The sequence below is a fragment of the Rhipicephalus sanguineus genome, unplaced genomic scaffold, assembly GCF_013339695.2.
Source record: "Rhipicephalus sanguineus isolate Rsan-2018 unplaced genomic scaffold, BIME_Rsan_1.4 Seq216, whole genome shotgun sequence".
Classification (NCBI taxonomy): Eukaryota; Metazoa; Arthropoda; class Arachnida; order Ixodida; family Ixodidae; genus Rhipicephalus; species Rhipicephalus sanguineus.
In genome coordinates, this window is record NW_023614789.1 from 205,460 (window position 1) to 220,449 (window position 14,990).

At 46.2% G+C, this 14,990-nt stretch overlaps 1 pseudogene; it reads right to left on the minus strand.

Annotated features, from left to right (window-relative positions):
* The window catches only part of LOC119376742 (fasciclin-1-like), a 62,939-nt pseudogene that overhangs the window by 9,781 nt on the left and 38,168 nt on the right, over positions 1-14,990 (minus strand).

Consider the following 14,990-nt stretch of genomic DNA (forward strand, 5'->3'; position numbering starts at 1 on the left):
AATTTTTCTTATTCGTTTTTTTTTCTTATTTCGAGCGATAGCGGTTTACGGACACCGCGGTAGCAGCGGCGGCGGCGGCGGCGGCGGCGGCGGCGCCAAAAACCGTCCTTTGTGATCTCATAACAGCTTCGCTGTAAATATTAGCGGTCATGAGAGACAATAGCGAGTTGCAGCTGTGCGTAAAACACTGGCTATTTTAGCCAACTATGGTTAAAATTTTTTTTTAGTTGGGGCTAATCTGTAGTTAATCACAAATATTCAAAAACTTTCGGCATAAAATTATGAATATTAATGCCCGATAGTGCCTTATTTGCTATTATCTCAAGGGTGTCATCTCAAGGTACACGAACTCAAAAAGTGCAAGAATACGGCCTCTTCCGTTTCACGCTGTCTTCCTGTACAGCAAATTGTAATTATGACCACGTGATAAAGTCATTTCGCGTATTTTTTTTATCACCGTTTTCTTCGGAACATGTGCACGTAGTACTGATCCGCCCGTTCTATCTCTTTTACGCTTGCAGCCCACGGTATACAGCAGTCCGACCTCGAGTGATCATTAGCTGGCATCGCTGAATGGCGCATACATTATGTTCCCTGCACCATACATAGGTCAAAGTTAGTCACCGTTTTACGCACCATCCAGAACTACACAGGCGTTCGTTCAAACCAGTAGTGTGCAGGGAGTGTTCTGAGCTGTCATAACGATCCTTTCTCCCTCAGGACGGTGTTATAATAAGCATTTAATATTACGGTGGATAATTTACCAGGAGGGGAGAGCGAGAAAACAAAACTTCTATTGCACCTCTTCTCTAAGAATTTTATGATGCACTCACATATTTTGATCGTTACCGCTGTTCCCGATTGTAGCAGCTGACGTGCACCACTCAAAGCCTTTCGTTAACCAAAAGCCCAGGATTTAAATGAAAGTGCAGTACGCTACACCCCAAATGATGCTCTTAGGTATGTATATGATGTGGTGAACGTGGACCGTGACTTCAAAAAGTTTATCCCTTGGTATTTTAATGCGAGCGTTCAATCTAAAGTACCTGCGTAAGTCCAGACGTTTGGCCTTCAGTGTGTCCAGCCGCTTGCTGGATCATTTCAGTGCTTCATTTGTGGGCGCAAATACGGTCTTGGGCTGGGTTCCATCCAGTCCATCAGGAAATCAGGCGAGTAGTCACTAATCGCATGAAGTCTCTGGGAAAAAAGCTTTTCGTAAGACCGCGCGTTATAGCAGCTATATTAACATCACTGCTAATGTCCTTAATGACGGCGGCTAAGGCACTTAGAATCAGTTAATACGAGCGTTCAAGTATTACAGTTACCACGCTTGCCAATGACGCCATTGTGAGAGAATGACGTTATGGACGCAAATGGTAATGAAAGATGGGCATGCGAACATTAACTTAAAGGACTTAAAATCAACAGATAGACATGCTGCACACGCAGTTTCAATATTTGCGGACCAAAAATGAAAACTTGCCTGCAACATCTGTTTTAACATTTCATCGCATTAGCTTTCGTGTACTTTGTTCGCCAATGTAGTCTTGTTTCCACCGTCCGTGACACTCCATTACCAGGCACAAGCACGTCATCAGTGGGACCCATATTTAGAAGAGGATCTGCCGAAAGGGGCAGTCCTGCACGGTTGCCTTTATCACGCTGTCACCTGGGCGTGGCAGGCAGAAATTTGTTTCGGGGGGGGGGGGGGGGCACGCCCTTATCCAACGTGGGGTCCGGGCGGTAAGTGTGGTCGAGTGTGATTTGTGCTCGTATTCCCATGACAGAAAAGAAATTGGGGGGGGGGGGGGGGGCACGCACCCGGTGTGCCACCCCCTGGCTACGCCACTGGTGTCAGCCGATCTGCTAAGAATGCAACTGAAAGACGAGAGGAGCAGCGTCGCGAACTGTGAGCATGAAGTGTACCGAGAAACACAGTAGCCGACGCTTGTCGAACTGGCCAAACCGGCGACAGTTGTAAATCACTCGAGGCGTCCGTGCGCTCCCGGTGGAAGAAGTCCTTGATGGAAGTGTCGACGACCATGAGAGGCTTCTCGATCAAGTGGACGACGCCATTCTTGACGGGGATGTTGGGCTTGACGACTCGACAAGACCACGCCCTTCTGGCGCTGCGGCTCGGTCGACATGGTGTTGCTTTGCGCGAACACTGCGAACCACGTCCAGTACGAACCGATAAGCGACCAGCCTTTTCTCATTTTCTCATAGGTGGAGTAGAAGCGCCGATTGGTGAGCTATGCATCCATCGTGATTTCTGTTAGAAATGTGCTATTTTTAGAACTAGTACACGTAAATATCCAACAACATGGTCCTCCTGGAACCCGGCAATGGCGCGCGGTGTCTAAACTATCCAAAACAATGTAATATTTCATCGAAATGCCACTTTAAAATGATGCCCATTGCATATTTTGGTTTCAGTTTCTAACAAAATTTCTGTTTCTGTAGAAATTTGTAGAAAAATTTTATGCGGTGCCGGACCTTGTTTTAGACTTGGACAAGGAAGCATCGAATACTAGTCACCATTATCGATTACATTGTTCATAGCGAGCAGTTATTGTGACAGTTTCAGGTTGCTCGTGCCCTCTCAAATAGATTTACGCGACAGTTTGAGCACTATGAGCGAACTCACATGTGTATTCGGCGCCGGCCGAGTCCGACTGGTTGCGAGTGACAGCTCAACCTTGACGGCGTTGTCTTCCCATGCGCCGACTCAAAGTCTTCATTGCCCATTGTACGTCAGTGAACAGGCGGCGGTTCTTGTACGTGGCCCGAACCACCTGGGAGATAAAACAAAACAAACACAAACGCCACATATATGAGTGGGCGTTTTGCGAATATGGAGTGCTTCCAACGGGGAACGAACGTTAGTATTCCAATCCCCTTCAAACCGGTTTTAAGGTTCCGAAATTTCGAGTATCGAAAACAACGAGTTTCATTTTCTGCGTGCAAACTTGCTTGAAAAGGTGGTTTCAATGCAGCGCAAGACCGCTATGACAAGAAACCATCTTTTCAGGCCGAATTCCCACTGCTTTGAAGCCACACATCGGAGAGTGATGAAGTTGTGCAATGACTGGCAGCCCAATCATCTTTTTTTTTTCTTTTCTGGAATTATAGAGTGGGTTATATGCTATCACGGTTAGTCATCGAATCGCATACAGCAGCCGCCGCCCGCACCTTGTACTCTTTCTTTTGTTCCTCCTCCCCCTTTCCTATAATTTCCGAGACGGGAATAAAACTACGGACTATGCCTGGAGACGCTGTCTGATTCACTTACGGATGCGCTGCGCTCGGCTCGGCAACAGGCCCTCTCCTCCTTTTTGTTTGGATTGGAGGAGAAGGTACGAAGCGTATATGTACACACGAGCGCTAAGAAAGCATTGCAGCCTTGAAGACAAGTCTGCTTGTCGAAACGTCCGCTCCAGCACACTCCCTGTTTACGACTTTCATTATATGGGCCAAGTATGGTAAATATTGAAACTCGTCATATTTTACCGTGCAGTTTACCCTTCAAATTTCGAGAGACCGGGAAAAAAGTGCGCGTGCACAATTCGCGGAAATAACAGCGTAACGTTTCGGATGGGTGGGTTTAACCATACTTTATGTATGTTCGTGCGTGTGTTTCTATGTGCGCGTTTTATACACATGCAAAATTTAAAATCTAGGGGGGGGGGGTTGAACCCCCCCCCCAACTACCCCCTGGCTACGCCAGTGTTTCGGATAGTGCTGTATCTCGCTCAATCTTTTATTACCTATCGGCGCATGATATCGCTAAAAATGGCGGCCGCGCGAAGAGCATCATACAACTAAGTTATACTAAATGCTCTCACTTCCGTTGGCGAAACGATTTCTCGGGTTTTTTTTTTCGGTTACCTGTCAAACTACTTCGAATACATTTCCATCGACGTAGCGCTAAACTGTAACTTTGGTGGCAGACACGCAGCGAGGTAGCATTGGCTAAAGGGGAACTCCGCCGTCTTTTAAGGCGATTGCATTAGATGCCTATTATCAAACGCGAAAAGTGACCGTCGGAGTCGGCGGGGTCAACACGAGTGATGCATGAAATGACGATCACGTGAGATGACGTAACGATATGACGTCATCATGACGTCACCGATCGCCAACTTTTGTGACGTCATCGTGACTTCACTATGACGTCACATAACGTAACGCTACATGATGACGTCATCACACGATTTCTTCGCTTCGTCAAATGTGAGTCGATCACGGAGCCAGTGCATAACCAACTGAGGTGCAGAAAGCTTGCAGCGCCTCTGATCTTTGAGGCAGTAAGAAAACCACGTTAGGTGCAGAAATTTCTCGGAGAGGGGCGGGAGATGTTCAATAAATCGACTGGGAAGAAAAAGAAGACTTTCACCTCCCAGTCATCTTAGGTAAATGCATAAGAGACCATGTCAGTCTTTTTTCTTTTCTTTTTGGGCCATACTATGATGTCACCGTTTTCAAACAGTTTTGACAGTCCTGTAAGAGGTAGGGTGGTTCAATTTGCTCAGAAGCTCTTCAATAATTTTAGATAACCAAAAAGAAAATGTGCCGAAACCGAAACGAGTAGCCGACTCGTGCAACGCCCATGATGACGTCACATACTACCCGCCGTAATGTAGACACAGTATACGTAATTCTGGCATGAGGAAGGAGAAACTTGCGATGTCATTCGACGACACAACGAGCTCTTGCAGCTCTTTCACGTGCTGGAACGAGCTCTTTCACCGTTTGTTTTTGATACACTGCCGCGGGAAGCGAGGTAGGATATCACGAAGGATACAAACGTCACAAACACAGGGTGGCCCACATGCAAAGGCGTGATTCCGGAATTTACTACCAAGCTTTAAAATTTATTTTGAGAAAAGTTAAAAGGACACTAAAGAGAAACAATGAATCGGTTTAGATCGATAAATTGTGTTCTGAGAACGCTAATGTCGTTAATTCGTCACAATAGGTTTATTAATAGAGGAGAAAATCAAGTTCAAAGTTTCATTTTTAAATTTCGCGCCGAAATCTCCCCGCTTGACGTCACGAATTTCGAAGTGTATTTATGGTATTTTGGCGCCATTGGCTAAACAAAATTATCACAAACTTGGTATGTTAAGTCTATGGCCCCCTCAGAGGACAATGTGCTTCAATTTTATCGATTAGGAACTACGTAGTCCCTAGTAGGCTCCGTCAAAACGTGTGACGTCACGGCGAATGGTGCAGAAACTTCAAGGTGGCGTCGCCTCCCACATTTTGTTTTTGCGCGTTTTCTCGCTTAATAAGCATCTTCTCGCCGCAGGCGTGGTGTTTTTGGTATCGTGAAAGAGTACTTTACTAATATGAGAAAAATCGTTTTGCTCTTTAGTGTCCCTTTAAGTGACTTGCAGCCGTATCGGTTGACACATATCATCAGAGTACCGAAGAGATCATATGTTGAAAATTTCGTTGAGATAAAGTTATTTAGATTAGATTAGATTATATCAGTGAATATCGCGAAATCACCGGAGTTCCCCTCTGAACCTGATGTACGCAGTAGATGGCACGTGAGCTCCGCGTTGACAACTGCGGGGGAGAGCAGACGCAAGGAGCATGGCAGCCAACGAAAACTGCTGACATATAGGGGGTGCTTCAGAATGGGGCATAGTAGAGTTACTGTATATGCTACCTTTATGTAGCAGAGTTGCGCATCTGTTTTCCAACGCCGCTAGCAACCATGCATTGCGGAGAAGCTGACGCTCGGGCCAATTTTTGTATTTCTCGACGCCGCCGCTGCAGCTCACTCAATTAACACTAGTTATCGACAGCCAATGTTTATCGCCGGCCTTCGACACGCCAGACATGTTTATCGGCGACGCGGTAGGCATGTCGCCTGAAAAAATGGAGTGCGACTTCACCGCATAGCTGTGGTTGCTAGCCGGACCTATGCGCTACTCTGCTACCTAAAGGTAGCATATACAGTGACTCTAGGGCATAGCGCTAACACACACGGACGAGGAAGAGACAACATTCTGAAGCATATAACCAACCAGCCAAAAAGTCACGTTGACAAACTATATAAGGGTTGGTTGGTTGTTTACATCCAAACCAAGTTGATGTTGATGTTGCGAAGTGCTCCGTTTTGCGACATTGGCATGTTCTAAATATGTTCAATGCTACATAAAACGCTGATGTCTAGTAGATGATGTGGTGCCCACACAAATCTATCTCAAACGTTATCTCAGCTTCGAAATTTTGTGTCAGTACTCTGATGCTGCCGACAGATGTGGACGAAGTCGACAGGGTAAATGCCCAGACGTCGCTTTCCGTTTATCTATCGACAGTGCGTTTCCAACACGTATATCTGCGAAACTTTTTGAAGTTGCAGTGTGTACGGTTCTGCAGTGTGGATCTCAATACCATGGCGAAACTGCAGCGCAGAACTCACGTATTTGTCGATCTCTACACGGGTGCGCTTAGCCGGGTCCGCGTCGTCCACCGGAACGAAGAATGTGTGCATGCCGTCCTCAGTGAAAAGGCTCTGTTCGTACGTCATCTGGACGCGTGAGTGAAAGAACCTGCGGAGGAATCCAGACGAGGCAAGGTTATACGCACACGACCATGTATACATACGCGTGCAAGAGATTACAAAAAAATACAGAAGAACAAGACGGCCTTTGAAAGCCGAGTTCTAAACCAAAATTGCAAGCACGAATCGCTCGTCCGATAAATTTATGCACTCTGTTAACTGTCTTGTTAACATTTCTGCCGTTGTACATTAAAATGTCCGACGAGAATAAAAATTATAAAACAAGAAAAAATCGACACCGTAATTTAAGCTACGCTGAAGTGTGGGGGATGCTTCCAGAGCGAGGACCTTGATCATATTATTATCCGTATCAGTGACGCATACACCATAAATGTTTTCTTTATTAAAGGCGATAAAGTGGGATGCGAACGCTAAATAACAGCCGGTTACCTCATGGACTCGTCATTGACCAAGCAATGCTATACGTAGTTCAGTTAAATGTAACAAAAGTCTATTCTATTTCTGCTGCTCTAGCGTCCGCTTATTACTGATTTCGTCATTTGTATCATTTTACTTGCTGCTGAGAAAGAGACAATTGTAATAAAATAACGAATTTACTGCTACATTGCCTTTCACGTGGCACTTCTTTGTGACCGTCCATACGCGTCTTCCCTTCAAACAGGCTGCACAGTCCTTAAACTGTAACTCGCGTAAGCGCATATGAGTGCCAGCTCATACCATGCTTGTGGCACGTAGACGGGAAAACATAAAGGCGAGAGTCACTCACACGAGCCTCTGGTTGAGGTTGTAGATGGATGGCTGGTTGAGGAATTCGAAGGCGTTCGGTGTCACACCGCTGGTCGGAATGAATGCCTCGAGCACATCGTCAATCACGTACAGCTTCTGCTTGTACTGCTCAAACGTAAGCTCCCTCCGCCGAGTCACCTTGGCGTTGTTGACGAAGAAGAACTGCGAGGAAGCCAAGTCAGGTTGGTGAACAACGCGAGCTGTTGGCGAGACTAGCCTTTAATAATTTCATCGCTGTCATGTTCTTCAGAACACTCCAATATGTAGCATAGCAACGTGTCTTCTCGCTGCTTTCCCTGAACGTTCCCCTCCACTTTTCCCTCAGTGTTGGGTATCAAACAGGTTTTTCTTTCTGGTTGACCTCCGTGTATTTCCCTTCCTTTGTGTTTCTCCCCCGCTCTCTCTTTTTTACTCAACACCTTGCACAAAAAAAAAGTCAGAAAAAGAGAAAGAGCCCTCCGGCAACACTGGACCAATGTTTCCGACAAAAAAAAAAAAAAAATATTAGCTCGCGCACTACCTCATTCAAACGACTACTAAACATTATTGTGACTACGGGGCGTGTTTTGAACGAGATAGAAGCACGATTAATGGAAATGACGCATGTCCGTCAGGCGATGGCCTTCAACGCCAACATATAGTAAAGGTTCATGAGATAAGCCTGCTTCTGAGCACACCTCTGCTTAAATACCGATAACTTACTACTCTACAAATTTATGCATGTTCAGGACGGAGCCGTACTAAGAACACAGCAAGCGTAAGCGCGTAGCTCGTAACTTAGCTCACACGTACAAAAAGGCTTTGGAAGCGTGTAAGCTATGCCGCAATGAGTAATTATATGGTAAAGGTTGTGAAAAAAATGCAGCACAGTACAGTTGCCGCAGCAAGTAACCATAGCATATAGTTAGCACTAAAAAAGAGTAGGTCATTGCAGTTTTCGCCGCAGCAAGTTAGCATGCTCTACAGTTGGCGCCGAAACGAGGTAGGCCACTACAGCTGCCACAACGAGTAACCACATAATATAATTTAGAATAACAGAGAGCTGAGCTAGTTGGTAAGTATTCATTATAAAAAGACAGGGCGTGCAAACACGGACGACACCACAAACGCCGGGGTTTGTGGTGTCCTGACTTCTTTCTTGTGCCCGTGTTTGCACGCCCTGTCTTTTTAGAACATATAATATAGCCGGCGCAAAAAAAAAAGAAAGTAAATAAATAAAAAAAGGCAGCCCAGTAAATTTCCACAACAAGTAACCATACCATAGAATCGGCGCAGAAAGAAAGTTGGCCCCTACGCTTTTGCTGGTTTCATAAAAAATACCAAGCAATGCTTGCGCACACTCTGAATTCCCCAATACAGGTTGTCTGAGTTGACGAAGATGAGTCCACCTATCGAAACATCGGCCAGCCTGTCTGAGGCTCTTATTGCTGTTCAGACAAGCTCTATAGCACATTGTATAGCACATTATTTTTCCATATGTCGGTTCCAACCTGTACTTTGAATTCCCCTAGGAGGTTTCCCCATATTTTCCTTTCGTAATTACGAGAACTCCAACTCGGACTAAACGTCTCACATGGCTCAAACGACGGGGCTATATTTAGTACACAATCAGCGCATTCTTTTTAGTTCAAATATACCTTGTCACGTGGTCAGCGCATTCGCCATGGTTCATCAATTAATTTTATACAAACTACTCGCTATTCTAAATTATTTGTTCTAATGAATCCCGTTAGCCACATCGATAATGTCTGTTTGCCCAGGTATGTCTAGGTATGTAAGGTATGTCTAGCCATTCGACATAGGCAGACCGCAACAATAAAGTTTTGATTGGCGCCTGTTGGAAGAGGCCCGGTGAGCGAGGAGGCACAGAAGGCACGTACTTGGATCGTTGGTACATTCTTTAGTGTGAGGCCGGAGATTTATTCGTTCCCTTATGACTACGTTATTCACCGCAGTGCAGGAAACCTCCCATCTGGCTACACCTAAGCCCAACAAGAAACAAGCCTTACTGGTATATAAACCATCAGGCATGCATCGAAGCTTGGTCTGAAACTAGCCGGTGCTTTTACGAGATTGTTTCCTTGACACTGTGCAATTAATTATGCCAGAAAGCCGCGCAGAAACTCGTAAACACAGTTTCGGACTAGTATAGTGGTATAGCGCATACGAAATGTGAGGTTTTCAGGTCAAGGCACATTCAGGTCAGCGATAAGAGAACATGAAACGCGCCCTTATCTACATTTGCGTGTCCGCGAGGTGAAGGACTCTGGCGAGGCAAAGAGCTCTCACCCTGTCCCGCGCCCTGGTGAGGTAGAGGTGCGGTGAACCCTTGGCAATTGTTGGCACCGACGAAGGAAGGTTGTCCTCCGCCAAATTGAGCGAAACTGAAAAGAGAGCGATACACAGGAATTAAACAAAAGCCAATCGTCAAGCTAGCTACTGTGGAACTTCCAGGGCCAGTATTCACCAAAAACGTCTTAGGATAATGACGTTCGTAAAAGAGTATTTCACTGGAAGGGGTCGCAGCGCTAGACGACACGGACGAGGAAGGCGAACGGTACGAGTTTCAACTGAGATAGCGCTCGTGTCTTCCTTGTCCGAGTCTACCTTCAAATGTCATAACCAACTAGCCCAAAAAGGGAGAGAGATAAGCAAGGACAGGGAGGCTAACCAGACGCACATCCGGTTTGCTACCCTGCACTGGGGGAGAGAGATAAAGGGGGAGCACATCAAGTCTACCGGTGGTCGCACAGACCTGTTTATTTCAAGTACGTCAGTGACGATTTTTTTGCCTTGTACGCCTTCGAGGCGCATGTCCATGGTCCAAGAATTTTGGATACAGAAAATGTATTAAAGTCCAGTTAGTTCAGGAGGACCCGGAGCGGGCACCGCTGGAGGTCATAGCGTCGCAGCTGCACTTAACTTGTTCAAAAAAGCCGTACGTTTAGGGCACTTCACCCAATCATGATGCTGAAACTTCCATTAAAGAATTACCACGTTCCAAGAGCACGCTCGCGGCTATTATCGAAATGCTGTCGTGCCCACTATGCTCGCTGTGTGATTTGCGTCTCCTTGAGTCAAACTCTCACTCTCTCTCTTGATATATTATATATATATTATATATATATATATATATATTATATATATATATATATATATATATATATTAATATATATTGTGTGTGTGTGTGTGCAGAGAGAGAGAGAGATCACATTCCTGTACGCTTGTCGCTAGCACAAGAATGGAGTTCTGTGGCGTCTAAATTTATGTACGTTATGTCGTGGCCTTTCCTGGCAGCCTTTACCAAGCCCTGTCTCCTCGACAATATTTAATACAATAGCTATAAAAGACCTACAGACATCATATGGGGAATATTTTTTTTTTTTTGTTCATTTCTGGGGTTTTACGTCGTTAGCAGCGTTCTGGTAATCAGGCACATCATGGTGGCCAGATAGTGACCGCCATGAAAATGCGGCTGCGCCGGTCACGTGCCAGCCTACGACTTAGTGTTCAGAAGTGCAGCGCCGTACAACTCACCTATACCTTGGCGGTTATGAGCAATATTTACTGAATTTAGACTAGCCACATCAAGTTCAATGGACTTAGGACGACACAAAGCCTTATAGCATTGTAGACAAGCCAATAAAGACTCAAGCTCGAGCATTTGTAAAATTTGCAGAGGAAAAACTTTACTAGTACACAATGTCCGTCACAATGCTGTTCGTTGTTTGTTTGTTTTTTCAGACATATAGCCAGCTGGTAAAATTCGCGATTCTCTACGGTCGATAACGCACTTCCGCTCTAACGACTTTGCAGGCAAATATTCCTTAGTTCCTTATCGTCACCTCCTCAACAATGCTGTGCAAGTTTCATATTACAAAATTAAGGAACAAAAGTATAACTATACATTATTGTCAAATCGAAACTGCGCTCAACCACACCTTACGCCTTTCTCGCACTGTCTACTCACGCTCACTTTTTCTTTCGCGCGGTAAACAGCATTTGCGAGGTTTTCTTACGGGTTCAATACATCCCATGCCTTTTTTTACTCTACGCAGCGAACTTTCGAGCATATCAAGCGTTCTAAATGGAAGCCGCTCGTCACGCCGCTGTCAGCGTAGCTCGCTCGCTTTTACCGCAAGCACGCCGGGTGGCGCAGAGGGCAGAGGACAATCACGCAATCAATCGCGCACGCAAACACGCCGTCTGGCGTTTTCTACGCGTTCTCTCAACAGTTTCGTGCAGGGCTACAAGAGGCGAACGCGTAGGTGCACTCGTCGAACTGCAGTATCACGAACAAAAGGTCCTCACAGTCTAGCAGTCATCGCTTTTTCTAGTGCTTTTTTCTTAGTTTTGGAAGACGGCTGGCTTGAACGTCACACTACCGAAAATGGAAATAAAGTTTTGCGCTTGTGTGCAAACCCTTGTCATGTACGAATCTCAGCTGCGTGCCGCATTAGTTTTTTGCTGGGACATGAATTTTAAACAGGTGATGTATACATAATCCAAGATACCCTTTTCATCTTAAAAGGTGCGCTGAGTGCACACAGACACTGCGGAGAACAAAAAAAATACAGGACACACAACGTTGAGCGCAAACTACCGACTGCTGTGTGTCCGTTGTGCCCAGCTTTGTGTGTCCTGCATTTTTTTTTTTTTTCATTCTTTGCAGTTCTGTGTTCACTTAGCCCACCTTTAAAGATGAGTCAACACCACCAAGCCCATCTTGCAGCTCTACTCACTCAAAGATTCCCATTCGTGTGTGTGCGTATGCGTCCCCCAGCACACCAAGAGCAAACGACCATTTCTAATATATAATATAATAACTGTTGGGGTTTAACGTCCCAAAACCACGATATGAGTATGAGAGACGCCGTAGTGAGGGCTCCGGAAATCTCGACCATCTGGTGTTCTTTAACCTGCACTTAATCTAAGCACACGGGCCTCAAGCAATTTTGCCTCCATCTAAAATGTGGCCGCCGTGGCCAGGATTCGATCCCGCGACCTGCGGGTCAGCAGTCGAGCACCATAGCCACTCACCGTGGCGGGTAAACGACCATTTCGTTCGGAGAAAAAGAACCACTTGAGACTATGTGACATTCCTATAATAGATTTGGCTAGTTGATTGGGTTAGATAATAAGCTTGGTGCTCGATATGGATCAGTAAGGTTCGCGTTCGACTGCGCCTCCCTTGCTGACCTCTCGCTCGTAGCAGTTGTCGTTGTATTAACTCCGTTATGATTCGCACAATTTATGAACTCTACCGGCCGACGGCCATTTGCATAATGTGTGAGCCATATACCATACAGAAGCCTTTGATCGCCAAAAAATCCCTTCTGTGCTGTGAGAGGTCTGAAACAGACGCTGTAAGTGCATGTTACCACGTGTGCTTCGTACTACAATATCTGCTGCGTGTGTGAGCATCAGCCTTGTGCTGGATGTACTGCCAGGAAAGTATACCTCCACCACATCGTTAAGGAATCTCTCTTTCTCTCACTTCCTCGCAAAGTTTTGATACATCGTCAAAAGAACGCAACAAACGAGGGGAAGTTTAATGAAAATGAGCGGCACGTGTGACGAGTGCGACGTGACTTTCGAAAGTTGACACATTCTCGCGCTCAGAGGAACCACCGCCTGTTGAAACGTCGCAGTACTAAATGTAGCATGGACTAACTCCGAGATGATCTTCACTCGCAGCGGCTCCTTTTCACTGGTCGGTACCTCCGCTAACATTGTTCTCACCGCCACGATCAATACCGCGGGGCTGGTTCATATGTCTGTCGGAGGCTCAGTCCGCATTCCAGCGGCTTTCATCACCCCCTCCCCACTGCCCCACCCTTCGTTTTTGAATATCCCTCGTAACCTTCCACCATGGCCTTTCCGATAGTCCAGATGCAGCTTGAGGACGTTATAGCCCGTCGTCAGCTGTTCTCTTACCTGACCCCGGAGGTCTTTCTTGGGAGTCATTGCAGCGCACACGAGCAGGCGGCTTTGTAAATCGAGGTCCTGAATACGGGGGAACCGCACAGCTCCGTGCTATAGGATTGTCAAATGCCGAGCCTGCACGAAATGTGCGTGCAACGGCATTTCCAGTGACACCGCATGCCGCCGTGACTGTCGTGCCTAAATGCCAGCGTCTACAGCACTGCGCCGAATTCGACACGAAGAGCGTCAAAGCTCGCGCGGGAGCGCTGTTAAACTGCGGCACGTTGCCTTCCCGCGGGGCGAATGCCCCGGCTGTGACGCGGAAAACGGCTCCGGGTGGCAGGCACGCCGGCTCTTCCGACGACAAAAGGCGCCCTCGGTATGTGTTTCCCGCCGAGGCTCGGTATTTCCTGGATGCCTGCGGCGAGTGTGCGAAGACCGCGAGTTTTGTGTTGCGTCACCTTTTCCGTTTGTGTTCTTTTTTCGTTTACAACGGTCCTCTCAACCAGGCGTGAGTTTGTGGTGGTTGCTCGATACGTGTCACTGCGCGCGTACCACAGGTAAATGTTTCTAATCTGTTGTCGTCGCAAGTGTCACGAGGCCGAGAGCGTTACAGAAGTCGCGCAATGAGCCTTTAGTTGGCAACACTGACGGAGCGAGTAAAGTGCGGTTTGCTGCTAAATTGTAAACCTGTAAGCTCAGTTGATGCCAGAAGTGCGAAAATCTGTTTGTAAGCGCTGAGAAGATCGTCATTGTAAACGCTCCTGCCTTGTATTACGCGGGTTTTGAATTGCTGCTCGTAATTAAACGTAAATATACGACGTCAAAATGAAACGCGAATATACAACTTTAAATGCATGGCTTGTTCGCGCTGCCACAACTGGACGACTTTGAAACTTTGACACACACAGGGTGAAGCGCGTACCAACAACTGTTTATTTCTTGCCGCACACTTCCATATCTGACACGGGAAAAAGAAAGAAAGTAAGCCAAACGAAAAAGCCCACGTCGCGCAAAGTGAAAACGTCACCGTCCACGTCAACCACATGCAAGGCATCATATCTAAGTTGGCATGCCTGTTTTCAAGAAGTATCCCAGGCAGCACGCCGGCATTGGACCAATCTCGGAACAATGTTGGTAAACATTGGCAGAAATATTGGTCCTGCGTTGGCTTTTGGGGGTTTGCTACACCTAAATGTGCATTGGTCCAATATTGGATGCCAAATTTTCCAATAATGGCAAGGATGGCTGTAGCCAACATTGTCCGTCCAACATATCGCCAATAATGGCAAGGATGGCTGTAGCCAACATTGTTCGTCGTACGTATCGCCAACATTGTATAAATATTGGCAGCTCCAATATTTTTTGCCAGCCTTTATCGTTGGCTGCACCATCGTTCTTTATTTCCAGCGTTTAACGCTGGAAATGAAAACATTTTCCACTGAATGTGTAGTTTAACGTGAGGTAGATTTTTGTGCACGTAAACAAATGCATGTTGCCCACGCTTTTGCTTTTAGGCAAGCAGCAGGGATAATCAACGTACAAAAGCTGAGAGTACAACAAGTTTATTCTGCATGTATACATATGGCAAAGATACTGCAAGTTTTGAAAATAATTTCGCATTTGCGCTTTGTTCTGCTGACGCTTGCTGGCAGATAACAGCTGCACAGAACCTACACTAATTACCTTCAATAACGTCCTTATATTAGAAATCGGGGAAACGGGACCACTCACAACACACAC